General features: G+C 37.3%; 1 long non-coding RNA gene across 3 annotated transcripts in view; it reads right to left on the minus strand.

Annotated features, from left to right (window-relative positions):
* The window catches only part of LOC137250120 (uncharacterized), a 122834-nt gene that overhangs the window by 11235 nt on the left and 93205 nt on the right, over positions 1-18394 (minus strand). For 2 of the 3 annotated variants that reach the window (XR_010952732.1, XR_010952731.1), the window contains exon 3: positions 13329-13435. The exons of the other annotated variant lie outside the window; for it this stretch is intronic. This is a non-coding gene — a long non-coding RNA (uncharacterized lncRNA). The remainder of the gene's footprint in view (positions 1-13328; positions 13436-18394) is intronic. 3 annotated transcript variants of the gene reach the window in all.

Here is an 18394-nt window from a genome sequence, read left to right on the forward strand (position 1 = left end):
TAAGCTGAGCTTAAACTAATTTGCTTATAGCTGAATTCAGTAAGCCGTCTCTAGTCACTATTAGAGACTACTTGGGGTGAAAATCACTTTTGAGACAATTTGCCATTCTGTAAGCTGTCTCGCGTCTCCAGCCTCACAAAAGCAATCACTAATTTGTGAGCTGGGCCGGGGCAGATCACAAACGTGAAAATTTCAGAAAAACTATGAAAATTATTTGCGAAAAACGCTTTAAATATATTTTTTTTTATTCCTCAAATTAAAATAAGCATAGAAAAAATTAAAAACAGAAAATACTTAAAAAAACATCGAACTCTATGTGGCGCCGGCGAGATTCGAACATACACACTTTGGGTTTTTCTATAAAATTTGTGAACGGCGTCTTAGCGAGCTCAGCCAAAACACCACTCAACATTGCGTTGACAAAATGCAATGCTATATTATTTGTTCAATGTATGAGTAAATTGTCAATTTGGTGAATTTCGTTGATATGGTGAATTGTTTTTGTGACTTTCGTTTACTGAATACCGAAATCATCTCAAGTCACAAAAATTGTCTCTAAAGGAAAATCTCAAATTTAGAGACTTGAGATGAGACTGAATTACAGAATTCAGCCGTTAGACTCTAGTTAAACTACTGATCAGTTTTTCAGTCACAGTTTAAGGCCGCCTTTGGGGTATTCTTTTTAGAGCGACAACATTGGTTTTTTTTTTTATTATCTACAGCCATCATCCGGTGGCAAAGAGCCTGAGCCAGATAAATAATTTTGCATGTAAATGCAACAACAACGATTTGAGCCAGATAAATCCAGATAGAAGTCTGGTTCAATTTGTGAGCCAGATAATTTGTTAATTACTTGTCTTTAGTTTGGCAACGCTGCCTTTAATAAACCTACTTTTTAAAAAATAGATGTCGCTGCTTAGCCTTTCGCCGTATGAGTTAAATGAAAAACAGCGGCGACAGCTGCCTATCACATTTCACGTGTGCGAAAATATCACGACATCTGCTTCTCAAGTCTCTCAATAATCCAGAGCATTCCCGTGAGAATTGAGCGTGATCCGGAGCTGTAAAACTCACTGGATGACGGCATAGATAATTTGTAGGTAAGGCCATGATACAAAAAATGGAGGTAGTTCCATTTACGGCTGAATTCTGTAATTCAGTCTCATCTCAAGTCTCTAAATTTAAGATTTTCTTTTAGAGACAATTTTTGTGACTTGAGATGATTTCGGTATTCAGTAAACGAAAGTCACAAAAACAATTCACCATATCAACGAAATTCACCAAAATGACAATTTACTCAAATAATATAGCATCGCATTTTGTCAACGCAATGTTGAGTGGTGTTGTGGCTCAGCTCGCTAAGACACCGTTCACAACATTTATAGAAAATCCGAAAGTGTGTAGGTTCGAATCTCAGCGGCGCCACTAGAGTTCTTTAAGTATTTCTGTTTTTTTAAGTATTTTCTGTTTTTTATTTTTTCTATGCTTATTTTAATTTGAAGAATAAAAAGAATATATTTAAAGCGTTTTTCGCAAATAATTTTCATACTTTTTCTGAAATTTTCACGTTTGTGATCTGCCCCGAACCAGCTCACAAATTAGTGATTGCTTTCGTGAGGCTGGAGACGCGAGACAGCTTACAGAATGGCAAATTGTCTCAAAAGTGATTTTCACCCCAAATAGTCTCTAATAGTGACTAGAGACTGCTTACTGAATTCAGCTATTAGTGTGACGTTAGCCACTTGACTTTTGCGGGGACGATGACAATTTCACCAAAAACAAGCTACAATATGGAAAAAGGTTACGAATTTTTCTAATTTTGATGGATTTAGTATTAACAATACGACTAAATTACTTTCATAGTTATTTTAAATAAAAAGAAAAAAATAGCCTATACGAAATATTAGCCTAGAAAAGAAGGTTTTTAATAAGTTTTTCGAGCTCCCGAAAATTGTTGTCCGTACGTTTGCTCAGAACATTTTGACAAAACATGAACGTTTGTCAATTGCTTGCTCAAAGTAGGTCCTTATAAACCGATACCGCAATTTTTTTATCTTTTATTTATTGTATAATTCAACCGTTGCGCTTTAGGAGGGAATTGTTAAGCCATTTTTTTATGGAGAACATTACCCTGCAGCTTTGCAGGTTAGCCACTAGTTATGAGAGTGTTTTTGCCCGTTTTACCAGGGGTCACCGTGGGGCAGCCCCGCCTATACGCACTCTGTGCCCTTTTAGGATTGACATAGATGTGCAGACCATTGTGTTTTTATCCTAAAGGAAATTTCCATCCCGAAAAACCACAATTTCGCCTTAAAAAGTAACGGTATGGCAACGCTTCTGGTAAAACAATAAACATTATGAAACTTCAAAAATCCCCAAATACGTCAAAAAATTTTGAGTGGAACTACCTTCTTGTTTTGTATCATGGGTAAGGCAACAGCTGGATTTTGTTTACCCAACAAACATGGAAAAAAAATTCTCCAGCGTAATATATATCTAGTTCCGGAAGTGATATCCAACATAATTATTTAATTATTCTTAAACTAGATAGTTCTCGAGTTGATATCCAACTTCATCCTCCAATCACTATCCAACCTTTGGGAAATTTTGTAAAATTAAAGTTGTCTCCAATTATTATCCTAATTTCGAGAGATTTTGAGAAATGCACAGTTCTTAAATGAATATTCAAGACATTTCTCCAGTTGATATCCTACACCGCATACCGAGTTGAGGTGGAGCTGAAAAAGATCTCCAAGGTGGTACCACCAAAGAGGATACATATAATAAGAGCCACCAGTCTGCTACGAGTGGCGAATAACTCGCTGGAAATTAAAAAAAAATGATGCCTAATGTTTTCTATGAGGGACATTTTTAATTGTCTCGCATTTATCCATGTTGTGTAAGCACCTTATGCAAAAGTGGTTTTTGGAAAGAGATTAATTAATTAATTAAATACAGTCGGAAAAATAAACACAAATACCCCACGAAAATGCATAAAGACATTTATGCACATCTCGCCCAAAAAAAACCTGCGACTACCCTAATCAAAAACGTCTTTGGTACCACCAAGACCAACAGCTATTTATTGTGAGAAATAAACACCTGGTTGAAAGCAGTAATGAAGTATAATTTATCAAAAATAAATTGTATATAGGCCTCCCCGTGGTGGTGGTATACTGTGCTGATCCGGAAATAAACAGATCCTACAGGCTGCCGGATTACTGTAGCGTTTTCCAAGCGGAAATAGTAGCTGTAACCAAAGCAGTAGAAACCCTGGAAGAAAAAAACCCAACCTGCAAACGTGCTAACTTTTATATTGACAGTCAAGCAGCAATTAAAGCAATAATCTCTCATAGCACAGCATCTAAATGCGGGTTAGAGTGTAAGCAGTCCCTGGAGAGAATCAGGACAGGGAGAAGCATACTTGGGAATAGATGGGAATGAAAAGGCGGATGAACTAGCTAAAAAGGGCGCATCCCTTGAAACTTGCTCCGTAGACGTCCCAATTAGACTGGGCGAAATTAAGCGAAGGCGAGAGGTGCACATGATCGACCAAGCAGGAGAGGCGTGGGATCAAGCGCGGGGCTGTAAAGTGTCGAAGATTATGTGCAGTTCTTACAACCTTAGACTAACAAAGTTGCTTCTATCATTAAAAATAGAGGACTGTATACTCATGACGGGTATTCTGACTGAACACTGCTTTCTGGCGTTACATGCCTTTAAATTAGGCTTGGTCAGTGATAGCAGATGTAGGAAGTGCGGGCTGGAGGAGGAAACGATCGAGCACGTTCTGTGCTCTTACCCTGCGCTTGCCAGGCTGACTCCCGCTATTAGGATTGATACAGCTGTCAGATCTAGAAGCAGCAAGTGGCTTAAATCCTAGGAAGCTTCTAGTATTTGCCAAGAGGACGGAGTTATTTTATAACATAGGTCCTGGTTTTTTATAGGGTTTTTCAGTTTGGTCGTTAAAACAAAATTCTGGTAACACTACGGACTTATTCAGTCTATGTGAGGTCCTCATGGACCGGCCAGTTCAACCTAACCTAAGATGTTTACTACTGATAACCTTAGCACTTTTAACCACAGTGGCTACCATTTAGTTAAATTTAGTCACATTTCTATAAAATTGCAGTCTGCAATTAACCTTGGTAATTCCAAAAAGAGGCGCCAACACGTTATTCGGCAGAGTTTGCTGAAATTTTGGATGGTGAGTTTTCTGCCGCCCGCTTTTGAAATGCATTTTACACACTTTTGTGATGTATTATTGTTTGTTTCGAGGTATTGTATTAATTAATAAATCTATTATATTTCATAAAATCGCAATGGCGCAAAGCGAAAACTCCAGAAAAATGCAAATTACCAGCGGGCGCCAGAAAATACATCCATAATACCATGATACTACAAAATCTTCCTGAACTTTGTCAGGGACCTGGCACTTAGCCGGGTTTAACATCCACCATAATATATATGTGTACAAGTGCGTACAAATATACATGTTACGGTGATACTACAAAATCTTCCTGAACTTTGTCAGGGACCTGGCACTTAGGTTTGACATCCACCATAATATATATATGCACTAGCGCATACAAATATATATATCCGGGGTCATTTTGTGTTTTTTAGTATCTTTTGACAAAGCAAAATTTTGGACTCCCGCCTTCGGATACTGAAGGCAAAACGCGTCTTCCGACAACTTTGCAGATATTTTTGGAAATGTTTTTGAAGTTGATCCCTGTTCTAGAATATTACCAAAAGCCAGGCTGAAAGAGTTAAAGTATACAATGCATTTCCACACATAATCACAAAACTTTTCAAATTGAAGGGATTCGCATTTGAAGCTTATCTTCCTCAAAAAGTTTTGTTCTTGCTTCAACCTAAATTGTATACTTGTGTCTTCAGAGCACCAAAACGAAATATTGTGGAACCCGCCACGACTCGGGTTGAAGAAGTTACTCCTTTCTGTTTGAGTCTGCAAGAGAAGCCTACATGTTCAAAAGGTTTGAATGAATGATATAAATTTTTTGTGTTTTTACCAATCACAATATTCATTAGCATGTATACGCAGATAATGTTCTAGGAGAGTGGCCGAGTGATAAAAACCAATTTGAAGTTTTCATGTGGTTGTTTTGTTTTTGTTGTACACACAAAAAAATTTGTGGGTAAAAGTGTTTTGCGCAGAAATGCTGGGTACCACTTTCGGATTTGTACCAATTTTTTTAGCAATCGGCCACTTTCCTAGAAAATTACCTGCGTATACATGCTAATGAATATTGTGATTGGTAAAAATTATAGCTTCATGCTGATAACATTCTTTGTGAGTTTCTCAATAACAAATATCTGCTCGTATTTGTAGAAAATTTAACAGATATTCCATCAAACAATCCGAAAGAATGCACTTCGAAGTGTGATGAAGGCCAAACTTCGACCTCTAGTCATCAACCTACAAATTCCTCCGATCATGTTAAAAAAAAGTTCTTTCACTTGAGCATCATCACGTTGAAATGAAACAAGTTTTGAAGAATATCACTCACACCAATTAGGCTTTTGTGTTGGACGATCATCACAGATATCAACTACTGGCAAGAGAGAAATTCTAAAGAGATGTTGGGTACCGTCAGAAAATAAAAATTTTAATGACGGCGTCGAAGACTTAGGCCAAAAATTTAAATGGCTGAAAATGTATTATCCTTGGCTTCAGTATTCGAAAAAACTGAAGGGTCCATTGTGTTTATATTGTGTTCTTTTTCCGCCGAAAAATGTTCAAGGTGTTCTAGGATCATTGATAAAAAAACCTTTCCAGCGTTATAAAAACATGCATGAATATTGCAAAAACTACTCTACAAATCAATGGTACCTGGGAGCAGTCAGAGAAGCAAAGAACATTTTGGAAATAACACCAATCAACCTGTCATTACAAATTGGGTACGAGAAAATAGTGGAGGAGAATAGAAAATTCATATCGTCTATTATAGAAACTGTTATATTCTGTGGCGTCCATGATCTGCCACTAAGAGGAAAGAACAATGATGATATTACCCTCACATTTTGAATTTTATGTATAAAGTAGATGTATTTATTTTTAAACTAGCACCAGTTTTAAAATCATATCTAAAATTTTGATTGTGACAATATTCATAAGAACACTTCCCGCAAGCAAATAAAAATACAAGTATCATTTGAGACTTGGTCGTTCTAAATTAAGCGCATTTTGATTATCCTGTTCAGTAATGCGCACTTTGCAATGCATTTGTATTATGGAGATCAAGACTCATCCAGTGAAGCTTCGTAAATTACAGATTTATATAGAATTGTGTAACTTCACTTCAGCTAAATATCACTTTTTATTTTCAGTTGTGATAGAACAGAAGTGTTGTAAATAAGACAAATCTGAATATTTCTGCTAAAAGTATATTAAACAAAATAATAGTGAACTTGACAGTTCTCCCTTCTCTGTATGAATTGTTGTTTCAAATGAAAAAATATTTAACCCGTTGAATTCCGAAAAATTTAATTTTTTTTGTAAACACACAATTTTCAATTTGAATACTTTTGTTGAAAAAAAAAAACAACAACACGCCTCCGTAATAAGTGATATCCTGGAATAAATCAGTGTGGGAAGACATTCAGAAGTTGTGCTGTTTACGGAGTTACTCAGAATATCAGTTGTTCAATTCTTTAAGGCATCTAGTTCAGATGAAAAGCGACTCCAAGGGGCTCAAGTTAAAGAAGTTTTCGCATATTTCCGACCGAGCTGGTTATATTTTGTTGTGAAACTTGGTTGCCAAAGTGACGAAATATTTAGTTTGAAATCTACAATTTTCTGAAAAACTTGTTTAATTTGCTTTGTTACTGCTTATCGTTTCAAAACTTTTACTTTTATCCTCATATATCATGATTTGGAGCAAACTTCGAAAATTATTTTATGCTTTAAGGTGTATTTTATGACCTACTCGGCCTCCAAACCAAAGCGGGTGATCAGCATCTTAAGCAGCATTTTTAAGGGAAAAAGATGCTACTTACACTTCTCCCCAAATCCAGAATGAAATCATCACTTTTTGTGGACAGGTTATTCAAGATGACATTATAAACGATGCAAAAAAAGCTACAGGATTCAGTATTATGGGGGCGAAAGCCGTGTCATAGCAGGAAATGAACAATCATCAATTGGTATCAGACTCTACGATGAAGAAAAGCAAGTTATTCGAGAAGAATTTGTAGGTTTTGTTGAACTAGACGCTATGGATGCCAAAACAATTGCCAGCGCATTAGATAATCTTATCACTGAAACAAGACTTGATCCTATGAAACTTAAAGGACAAGGGTATGACGGTTGTTCAAAAATGTCAGGAAAAGAAAATGGTGTGCAAGCTATTTTGAGGGAGAAATATCCTCAAGCTTTATACTTTATACACTATTGCAACAATCAAAAACGTCATCAATTTTTATCGTGGTTCTCTTGCCAGAAGGAAATATGTTCCACATATTCCTACTTTTTGCGAAACACGATGGTCAGAGAAATACAGGAGTATTTCGATCTTTCTACAGCACTTTGTCAGCATCTTTAATGGATTAAAAGAACTGTCCATCGAAGGAAACACTTCAACAAAAACAACTGCCTTTCAGCTGCACTCAGCTGTGTCTCAATCAACTTTCATCATATGTCTTTCTTTGATTTTGAAATACTCGTCTTATCTAGAGCCATTGGTTAATATTTTACAATCAAAGCATTTGGATCATCTTTCGTGCATAAAACTAATCCAACGGATCATTCAATTAGCAAAAGATCATCGAATAAACGCGGATTCTGAAATTTATGAACTTTTTACAGATTCAGATTCGATTGCTGAACAACTAGGATTAGAACTACAAAAAACCAGGACCGTGGACCGTAAAAAACATCGCTCGAATCATCCTGCTTCTGATGACACTCAATTTTGGAAGAGATTACTTTTAATTCCGTATTTAGATTCACTTGTCGCCTCACTGGAGCAAAGATTTGCTGAAGAGAATTTGCCAGCGTATACATTGTTTCACTTGCACCCAGCTAACATGTTGAAAATCAATTTCCAAGAATTCAAGAAAGCAACAGAAAATTTAATTCAGTTTTACGGTCTTACAAGTTTTTCTGCGGATGCCGAATTGTGGTATTTTCATTGGAAAGACAAAAACTTAAAAGCTGAAGATCTTCATAAGTTAGACCTGTGTGATGTAGTTCAAGAAACGGAAATGTTTTATCCAACGACAAAGCTTTGCACAAGATCCACGCCGTTTGGCACTTGTATAATTCTTGACATTAAATTGGATGGAATTGCGCAACCTGACCCCGACAGACGTAGAGCTTAGTGCTCAACCTACCTCCCTATGGAATACTTGACGGTGGTACCGGGGGTATATGGTACTCAGACAGTAGGAAGTTTAGTGCGGTTAAAGTCCCACAATAACTTTGAGTCTTTCGATGCTTCCTCCTCGTAAAAAAAATAAATTTGATGGCCCCCCCCCGCCGCCCCCCTGATTGTTCCAAAATCAAATCCTGCCTACGCCCTTGCCTAACTGTAGTTTAAACTCGCACTGCAAAACCGGGCATTAATATAAAAAGTTGCAAATTATTCGGAGAGTAATACCTACTGACACCACTTTATTTTTGCTTGGATTCCAAGCTAAAAAACTGACGAAACTTTATCGGAAAGTCAAAAGTACAAAAACAATTTCCAACAAGAGAAAGAGAGACCACTATTAGCCACAAAATAAAATAATTTGACATCTTTGTTTTAAATTTAATTTTTTCATTAACATTTTTCAAAACAAACACAATGCCAAAAAAAATTATTTCGCGCTCTGGTTATTCACTTATTTCACACGAAAGTTCATTTTAGTTGAGTATTTATGCACAAAATTTTCAAAATAATTTGTCAGAAAAAATTAAGAAACAACAACCGAATGTCAAAAAAAACCTAACGAAATACAAACTGGCTGGTTTGTTTTTAACAAACTAGATTGTATTTTCGTGTATTTTCTTTGTTTTTTGGAATATAGCTTACACACTTACACCAGTACCGAAGCCGTATTAGGAGGGAGTGCGACAAAAAATTTAAGAAAAAATACACGAAAATAAAGCAGTGTCATATAGGTATAACAAAAACAAAAAAAAATTTATTTATTTGTATATATGTCGAGCCGCCCACACTGTATTTTTCCATGACTAGCATTTATTTACGAGCGACGTAGTGATGTGTCAGAATTGCTAATATTCGCCGTAAGTCAGTCTGGCAACTCGGTTATACCTATAAGACACTACTTTACTTTCATTTATTTTTTCTGTATTTTTCTTAAATTTTTAGCCTCCCTCCCTCCTAATACGACTTCAGTATTCCAAAATGTGTGTGTAAATTATATTCCAAAAAACTAACAAAATACAAGAAAAATACAACCTACTTCATCAAAAACAAACGATCCAGTTTGTATTTCGTTAAGTTTTTTGACATTCGGCTGTTTTTTCTTAATTTTTTCTGACACATGAAAATTTTGTGCACAAATATATTGATAAAATCAACAAACGAGCCAGTTTGTATTTCGTTAAATTTTTTGACATTCGGATGTTTTATCTTACTTTTTTTCTGAAACATGAAAATTTTGTTTTTAGTTTGAAAATTTTGTGCACAAACATACAGACAAAATCAACATTTTTGTGAAATATGTGAACTAGGAGAGCGCAGTATAATAAAAAAAAATAAAAATAAAATTTAAGGGGCGATAACCTCCGAAGAGATCTAAGGCCGAGCTTCTCTTCCAATTTGCGTCGTGCTCCTCTTGATTTTCCCTACAATTTGGCCGGATGGGACCTACATGATTTTGTGCCGACTCCGAACGGCATCTGCAAGGCAGATGAGTTTTCACTGAGAGCTTTTCATGGCAGAAATACACTCGGAGCGCTTGCCAAATACTGCCGAGGGGCGCCCCCGCTTAGAAAAATTTTCTTCTAATTGAAAAACCTTATTTCTAAAATTTTTGATGTTGCTTTTCCCGAGCGCATTATAATGGTCCTGTGTTATTTGTATTGTTTCTATTGTGAAAAAAATGTGTAAAAAATAAACTTCAGTTAATTAGATTAGTACAGCTGAAAGGCCGCGGTTAAAAAAAAAAATAATAATAAACTTCGAAATATCTGCTGAGGAAGTGTATTTCGATGATTCTGCTGAGTTGAAATCCTCTGCGTGCGAGTAAAACTCTTATCTACTTATAAATATTTTGTAGCGTCTTATATTCCGCCTCAGTCAGATATTTCTATATACCTAAAACACTCTTCCCTATTAAAGTTTATATTTGCTATGTCAAAGTCTGTTGATTCTGTCTTAGTGGCTGGCGACTTCAATCTGCCCTTTGTGTCGTCGAATTTTATTGAAGGAAAGCTAGTTCCCACTTCTTCTAATGTTGTATTCTACGAGTTTTAAATGACCTTGCAGACGTTGGTCTTTATCAACTTAATAGAATTCATAATAAATTTGGCAAATATCTTGAATTGATATTTTCAGACGACACATCGAACTGTTCTGTAACTCGATGTTATCCAGTGGTATTGCCTGAGGATGTTTATCATCCAGCACTTTCAATATACCTGGATTACCTCAGTTTACCGGTGCGGAATACTACTGATCCGAATACGTCTTCTTGCCGGTTTCTATTTAGGAAGGCCAATTGGTCTTTACTAATCGATGAAGTTGGCCTGAGTACGACGGTGATATTGAAGCGAGCTCCACCCATTTCACCAATGTTTTACATACAACATTTCTCAAATCTGTGCCTTTTTCCAAAACCTCCAGCTACAGCCTGGAGCTCTAGAGAACTTAATTATCTAAAAAAAAAAAAACCAGGCTTCTTCAAGCGTTTCAAATTATCTGGCTCAAGCATCGGATCTCTTCCAATCCGAAATCATTTTATTCCTTCGTCAACCCCAAAAGAAAAATTAAAGGGTTTCCTTCTGTAATGAAGTATAACGATCAGATTTCTAGTAATGACTCCGAGATTGCTAGTATGTTTGCTGATTTTTTATATCTAATTTTTCGGCAACCCCTCTGGTGGATTATTAATATATGTTGCCTTCGTTTAACTCAGTAGTAATCCCACATATTCATACAGATGAGGTACTAAGGCATCTGGAAAGTCTGAAAATTTCTTACTCCAGTGGACCTGATGAAATACCATCTGTTGTGCTAAGAACTTGCGCTCAATTTCTTTGTCAATCCCTTACCTGCTTATTTAATGTTTCTTTGAGGCAAGGAATATTCCCTAAGAAGTGGAAGGGGTCATTTATAATACCACTTTATAAAAGTGGGAGTAGATCTTGTGTCACATACTATAGAGGAATAGCCAAACTTTGTGCTATTCCAAAAATATTTGAATCAATTGTCACAAAGCAACTTGCCTTTACAGTATCTTCAACAGTCGACCTTGCACAACAGGGCTTTTGCAAGGGTAAGTCCACTGTGTCTAACTTGCTGGAGTTCACAACCCTTGTATCCAATAACTTTAGGACGAACTGCGAAGTCGATGTCATTTACACTGATTTCAGAAAGGAGTTTGTTAAAATTTCGCATTCCTTACTCCTGATAAAACTCGATCGATTGGGTTTTCCATCACTGCTTCTCTCTCGGCTTTCTTCGTACTTGGAAGGAAGAAAGCAAACCGTTGTGTTTAACAATTGCTTGTCTAAATTCATCAATGTATCTTCTGGAGTTCCCCAGGGCAGTCACCTTGGTCCAGTTTTGTTCCTACTCTTCATTAATGACCTCCCAAATGTTTAGAAGCGCTGCATGCCGTTGATGAACGCTGATGATGTCAAACTGGTTATGCCCATTCGTTCACCTGAAAACAGGGCACTTCTCTAATCGGATCTGAATAACCTAGTTGTGTGGTGTGATGTGAACGTCATGTCACTAAACTTACCGAAGTGCAAATTTATGTGTTTTACGAGGAAATCTTTTAAATCCCATCAATACTTGATAGTCGATTTTGTCATTAAGCAAGTCACAAACTTTACTGATTTTGGCGTTATAATGGACCCTAAACTGGACTTCAAATTACATATCGAATCGTGTGTGAATAGGGCTAGAGGGACTTTGACTTTCGTAAAAAGGTGGTCAAATGAATTCAATGACCCCTATGTCACTAAAACTTTTTTTTATCGTTAGTAAGGCCTATATTGGAATATGCTTCCATTATCTGGAACCCACGTTATCAGATTCAATGAAAAATTTCGAATCGGTCCAAAAACAATTTTTGCTTTTTGCTTTAAATCATTTGCACTGGGATCCATCAAGGAATCTGCCGCCCTACTGCAGCCGGTTAAAACTTTTACAGCTGCCTTCACTACAGAGGCGTAGGGAGTGCTTGGTGTTTTATTCATGGTAAAACTATTAAGAGGGATGATAAACAGTCCATTTATGCTTGACGACGTTATGTTTAATGTCCTTTTTAGACCCTCCCGGTATTTCCAATCGCTATATTTAATTACATGTAGATCGAATTTTCAAATGCGTGAACCTCTTCGTTGTCTGTGTCAAGATTTCAATAATCACTGCAACAATATTGATACTTGTGACACACTTTACAGTATAAAAAATATATACTCACTGCCTTGAACTCATAACTGTTTCAAAATTAACATGTTAAACTAAATCTGTTATTTCTTCTGTTTTGCAAATTCTTTTGTATGTAGATTGCTAAGCATAAGATTTTTCAATATTTAAATTAATAAATAAATACGATTGATTCGGGTGGGTAGCTTGGAATCACGTCCTTTCCAACCACCCACTCTTATCATCAGCTGCAGTTACTTTGGACGGGTGGCTTGGAATCACGTCCTTTCCAACCTCCCAAACATCACAGCCCTACTTATTGTGTGTTAAATGTACATCAGCTGCTCGAAATCACGTCCATTCCGAAAGTCTTAATTTACTGCAAATCCTCTTATTTGCAACCCTCTGCTAAGTTCGAATCACTAAACTGTTGAATAAATAACTCCAATATTGAATAATGGAAAAATGGCCTTTATTAAAGTACTTCACAATAACACTTATATTTTGCAACTAGCTTACTTAATAACCAAACTGACTGATAGCTTAAATTAAACTGATCTCTCGCCTCCACTGTTGTCGCCCTTTTATACTGTCCGACCTCTTCGTTGCATTTTTCTAGGCTTTTCTAATTCCAGAACTTACTAGTTAGTTATAAATTTCTCAGCTACAACTACAGATGTATAATTTTTATAGCTTCTCTCATACCCTGCGCTTGTATGTGTGAGCGACACTTCCACAATCACAATTGCATACCTTTAGGACCATTTCATTGTGCGTTGCTTCTCCGCCGCGTACACGCGTATGTGTAGACATAATGATTGAATTATTGATATGAATTCACGTCACTGCTTAGCATCGGCCTAGAGATAGATAGATAGATTAGATAGATTGATTGATATTTATTATTAATATGTTTACATATTTTTTGATTTCACAATAAATTTTAAATATCACAAATTCATTTTCATTTCACAGACGTGTATGATATATATATATATTAAGTAATAAAAAGTAAAAAGTAGTAAAAAAGTATTTTAGCCTCGAATAAGATCTATGCATAGCCATTTAAAATTTATAATATTATTCTCTTCTTTGATATAATCAGGTAACGAGTTAAATATGTTAAAGCCCTTATATAATAATGTGTTTTGGGCTGCAGTAGTCCGCTGTAATCCTAGTCGAAAGTCATTCGCATTCCGCACAGCATATTGGTGTGTATCTCTAACATACTGAATGCAACTTGTTAAATACATCGGCGCCATGTTCTGTTTAATTTTAAAAATCATTATTAGTGTATTGAGCATCAGTTTTTGCTCAATATTTAGCCATTTCAATGTTTCAAGCATGTGACCTATTGGGGTGTATTTGTGGCATTTTATTATTGATCTCATACATTTGTTTTGTAATTTCTGTATTCTTCCTATTTGTGATTGGTTACAAGATTTGTACAGAATTGTGGAACAGTATTCAAAATGTGGCTTTATGATTGTATTGTATATTTTTATTTCTGTTAAAGTGTCTAATTTATTTCGTATTCTTCTAAAGAAGCAGATGGCAGAACCCCTTAGTGCCGCCAGCATTCGTAACAATATGTATACATATGTATTTTATAATATAATTTTGCTCACTATGTATGCTTCTGTAATTTATTCTCTAATCCGTAATTATATTTAGTCTGATTAATTGTTAAATTTGTAGACTAATAAAAAATAAATAAATGTAAACAATAACATGCCAAATTCATTCATTTTTGAGTGGTCATGCTTTCCCTTTTGCGATATTCTTCTTGTAATTTGACGGTGCGACAAAGTTTCAACAGCTTATGTGGTGGGTTTTGTCTAAGGCTGGGTTAACGCTCAGTCAATCCAGAGTCGAGTAAAAGTCCCACAAACCCCTACTCAATAAAAACACAATATTTATGTGTTACGAACACATCACACAGGCTGGAGGTGTTAGGAGGGCAGCAGCTTTTCGTTCCAAGATGGTATGGGAGGGAGGAGAGCGGCGGCTATCGGTCGTCGTAGCATAGGGGGATCGGTAGGGCAGTTGAACGGTGATAGGGTAACGGACGGGTAGCGGCGGATAAGCACGGCGGTAGGATAGCGGACGGCCCACGGGTATCGTCGAGCAACGGGATGGAACAAGCTGCGGGATCTGAACGGCGGTAGGATAGCGGACAGCCCACGGGCGTCGTAGAAGCGGTGATACCGGCAGCATCGGACGGGTGGGTGACCTGCAAGAGACTGCGAGGACTCGTTAGTACTGGCTTCACCGCTGGACCGACCCTCCCTACTTGCACACTAGATAGAAGGTGCTTAAGGAGGGCGGGACTGTACCAGCCGAGACACCGTGGGCGGAGGGGAAGTGCACCTTAAAGGCATAGCGGTTCACGGCCAAAGCCAGAACTAAGAGGAGTCGTATCGCGTCATGAAGGCGTCGGGCCGCTCAACACCTAGGAGGGCGCGGGGGGCAAAGTAGCACAAAGGCATCCTTCCCGTTGTCCTTACCCAAGTGAAGGGTGGCCCGCCCCATGACGGCGCCCCTGCCACTCAGCCAGCCGAAGCTAGAACTGCAGGGAAGGGGTTGTATGGTCATTAAGGCGTCGGTCCGCTCAACACTTCCACTCAGCTAGCTAGCCGGAGTGGTTATTATGTCTTTAAAAAGACAACCACTCCCGCTGGCTCATCTGCGAGGACTGTATTGCACAATGCAAATTCACTCCTTATATACGGTTTGCGCCGCAAAATGCTGGAGAAATACACCACTAATGTGGTCATTGTCTTGTTGCCGGAGAATTACACCAGTGGTTTGCCATCAGCTGTTGGTTGCATATGCCCATTTACCATATGATGGTTGTATTTGTTATGGTCCGCTTGGGAGATTCACATTCTGAACGTTCTACTACTGAAAAGGTTAGGATTCCCCCTCACTCATGTCTGCCTGGGGTGGTTAAAAAAAATTGTTGTTAATTTCGCGCGGGTGGCATCGCCAAAGAATACCAGGGTGTGGGAAAATTCCCAATAACGGCAACCACCATGGCGTAACTATACAAGGAGACAGCTGAATTGTACTTTTTATACGATTTGACACATCAACCTTCAGCGCAGTATGATTTTGACATTAGTCCACCGGTTCACAAAAACAAAGTATATGGAACTTTTAATGATGGCTGCAGGAGTGTCACCACGACTACCACGTTGTATGGTTCCACCATGGCAACCACAGTTAAATCACGCCATTGAAAGGCGATTTTCCATGGCACAGTCGCAATAGGAGTGGAATTTTTCTTCCTAACGCCATGACGGCGTGTTGCGCCATTTGAAAAGATCAAAATGTAAAGTGCGTTGAAAAGTGTCGGTTGTGTTCGCTTGGTGGTCGTTTATTATTGATAAATTTAAAACTATTTTTTTATTTTTTATTTTTTATTTGCCATCGCGCATATAATCAGAATAAACTTATTGTGTCGGAATGTATTCATTTAAAATCTATTAAATTTGGAAAGTAATACCAACGTTAAATATCTCCACCATCGCTAAGCCGCGCGCTATCACCGCCGACAGCGCAACACCGCGCGCCAATACCACCCTCAAACGTACACCCCAACCGCGCATGAGCCGCGCCGAACCGTGCAACAACAGAACAGTGACATCAATAGGCAAAGGCCCACCTAAGCGGCTTCCTGCACCACCAACAGCGACAACAAAAGGCAGAGGTCCACCTAAGCGACCTCCTGCACCACCAACAGCGACAACAAAAAGGCAGAGGCCTAACTGAACGGTCTCCTGCACCACCAACAGTGACATCAAAAGGCAGACGCCCCCCTAAACGGCCTCCTGCACCACCAACAGTGACAACAAAATGGTAGAGGCCCACTTAACGGCCTCCTGCAGCACCAACAGTGACATCAAAAGGCAGAGGCCCACCTAACGGCCTCCTGCACCACCTGCAACGACAACGACAGAGCCAACACCAATGGCCTGCAGCCTGACTTGGGTGAGTTCGTTCCAAAAAAAAACTGAAAATAAAATTTTGAAATTAGAAAACTTAGAAGTTAGAGAAGAAAAAGGAAAATGTAATTAACTTAATTGAACACAATCTAATTAAATAATCGTAAATTAGGAGTTAGGAAACTAAAGTTGCAGATAGATCGGAAACGAAAAAAAATAAAAATTACTTAAGTTAATGAATTTAAACCGAATGGAAGGAAAATAAATAGAAAACTTAAGTTTGAATAGATTAAAATAAGGCAGGTTTGACTATATTAATTAAAAGTAAGGGTAAAGATAATTTTAAATAAGACTATCCTTACTTAACTAGATAAGAACAAAAAAAAGGGAGAATGAATTAAAATAAAGAGAAAATTTTTAGTTAATAAGCAACACAAAAAAAAAGAGAAATATACAAACTTAAAATTAGTTAAATAAAGAAATAACAAAGAAAATTATTTGCGCGTATATAAATGATATAACGAATATGCAATAAAATAAAGTAAGATTAAATTAAATTAGAATAAAACTACATTAAAATCAATTGAAGTAAAATAAATAAATACAGTAAATAAATAAAACAATAAATGCCTAAATACAATTAATACATAAATAAATACAATAAATCTATAAAATAAAATAAACAAATAAAATAAAATAAAACTTCATAAATAAAGGGAATTATTAACAAACCAAAAGGCCAATTATAAATGAATAGCAAATGGACGGGGTAATACAAATAACTAAACTTTAAATAACTAAGAACATATTAGGAATTTTTTGGTTTTATTAGTTTTGCATTCGGTAGTTAACATAAACATCTGATATGGCTTTTTTTCTTTTGAGCCTTTTGCGTATTTACACATACCAGCAATTTTAATGAAATTTTCAATTTTTTTGAATTATTTTGAGAATTTTTTTTTGTTTAATAAAAGTGCGTAAAAGCACCAAAATGTAAAATCATTAGTTAGGGTAACTTATAAACAAAAAGAAAATATTTCAATATTTTTGTATTTTTATTATACCTATGTCTTAGTAATGTATATTGAATTAATTTTATATGAAATGGGAATGCCGATTATTTTTTTGATTTAGATGGCACATAGGGAATTTAGAAAAGGGGCCACCGAAATATAGTGCGTCGGTGGCCATGGTTTTGAGGGTGGGATCAGCACCGGGCGTCGCAACAACACCCGCGGCGCCCTCTATGTATATTCGGCCCTTTTTTTAACTTTCAGCTTTTTGTTCGATTTTGATTTTCCCCGTTTGGTAACCGGTCATTTCCGTTTCGGTTAATTTTTATTGCGTTAGATTTTTTTTAATTTCGTTTTGCATGTTTAACTGGTTGTCCGTGGCATCCCGTTCGATCGGATGTCGTTTTCTTTTGAATTTTAAGCGTTTTGAATTAGTTCTGCGTTTTTGACGTTTTTTTTTAAAGGCATGATATGACCTTTTTTCTGTTTATGGCGCAGGACAGCAGGGTTGGCAAAAACCCCGCCCAGTCGACATGACTAGCCACAGAGCACCACTAGATCATGCCGACTGCCTTCCTTGCTGCTCAATCAAAGATGCGTTTCCATAACAGATGGCGCCCAACGTGACACCCGAGGCGCACCTGCGTGCGGTGGGAGGATTGGACGGATCAGGTTGTCCGGAGTGGTCATCGGGGGCAGTAGCTGAAGGAGCCATGAGACTTAATGTCGTGTCCTCCGGATTATAATGTCAGATGACCAATCATTTGGGCGAATGGCCAACAGGAACACTCCGTTCGGGAGTGGAGGCAATTTTAGATAGAACCAGTACCGGGGTAGCAATAATAGGGGGCGTTTTCGA

The sequence above is a fragment of the Eurosta solidaginis genome, chromosome 4, assembly GCF_040869045.1.
Source record: "Eurosta solidaginis isolate ZX-2024a chromosome 4, ASM4086904v1, whole genome shotgun sequence".
NCBI classification, from domain to species: Eukaryota; Metazoa; Arthropoda; class Insecta; order Diptera; family Tephritidae; genus Eurosta; species Eurosta solidaginis.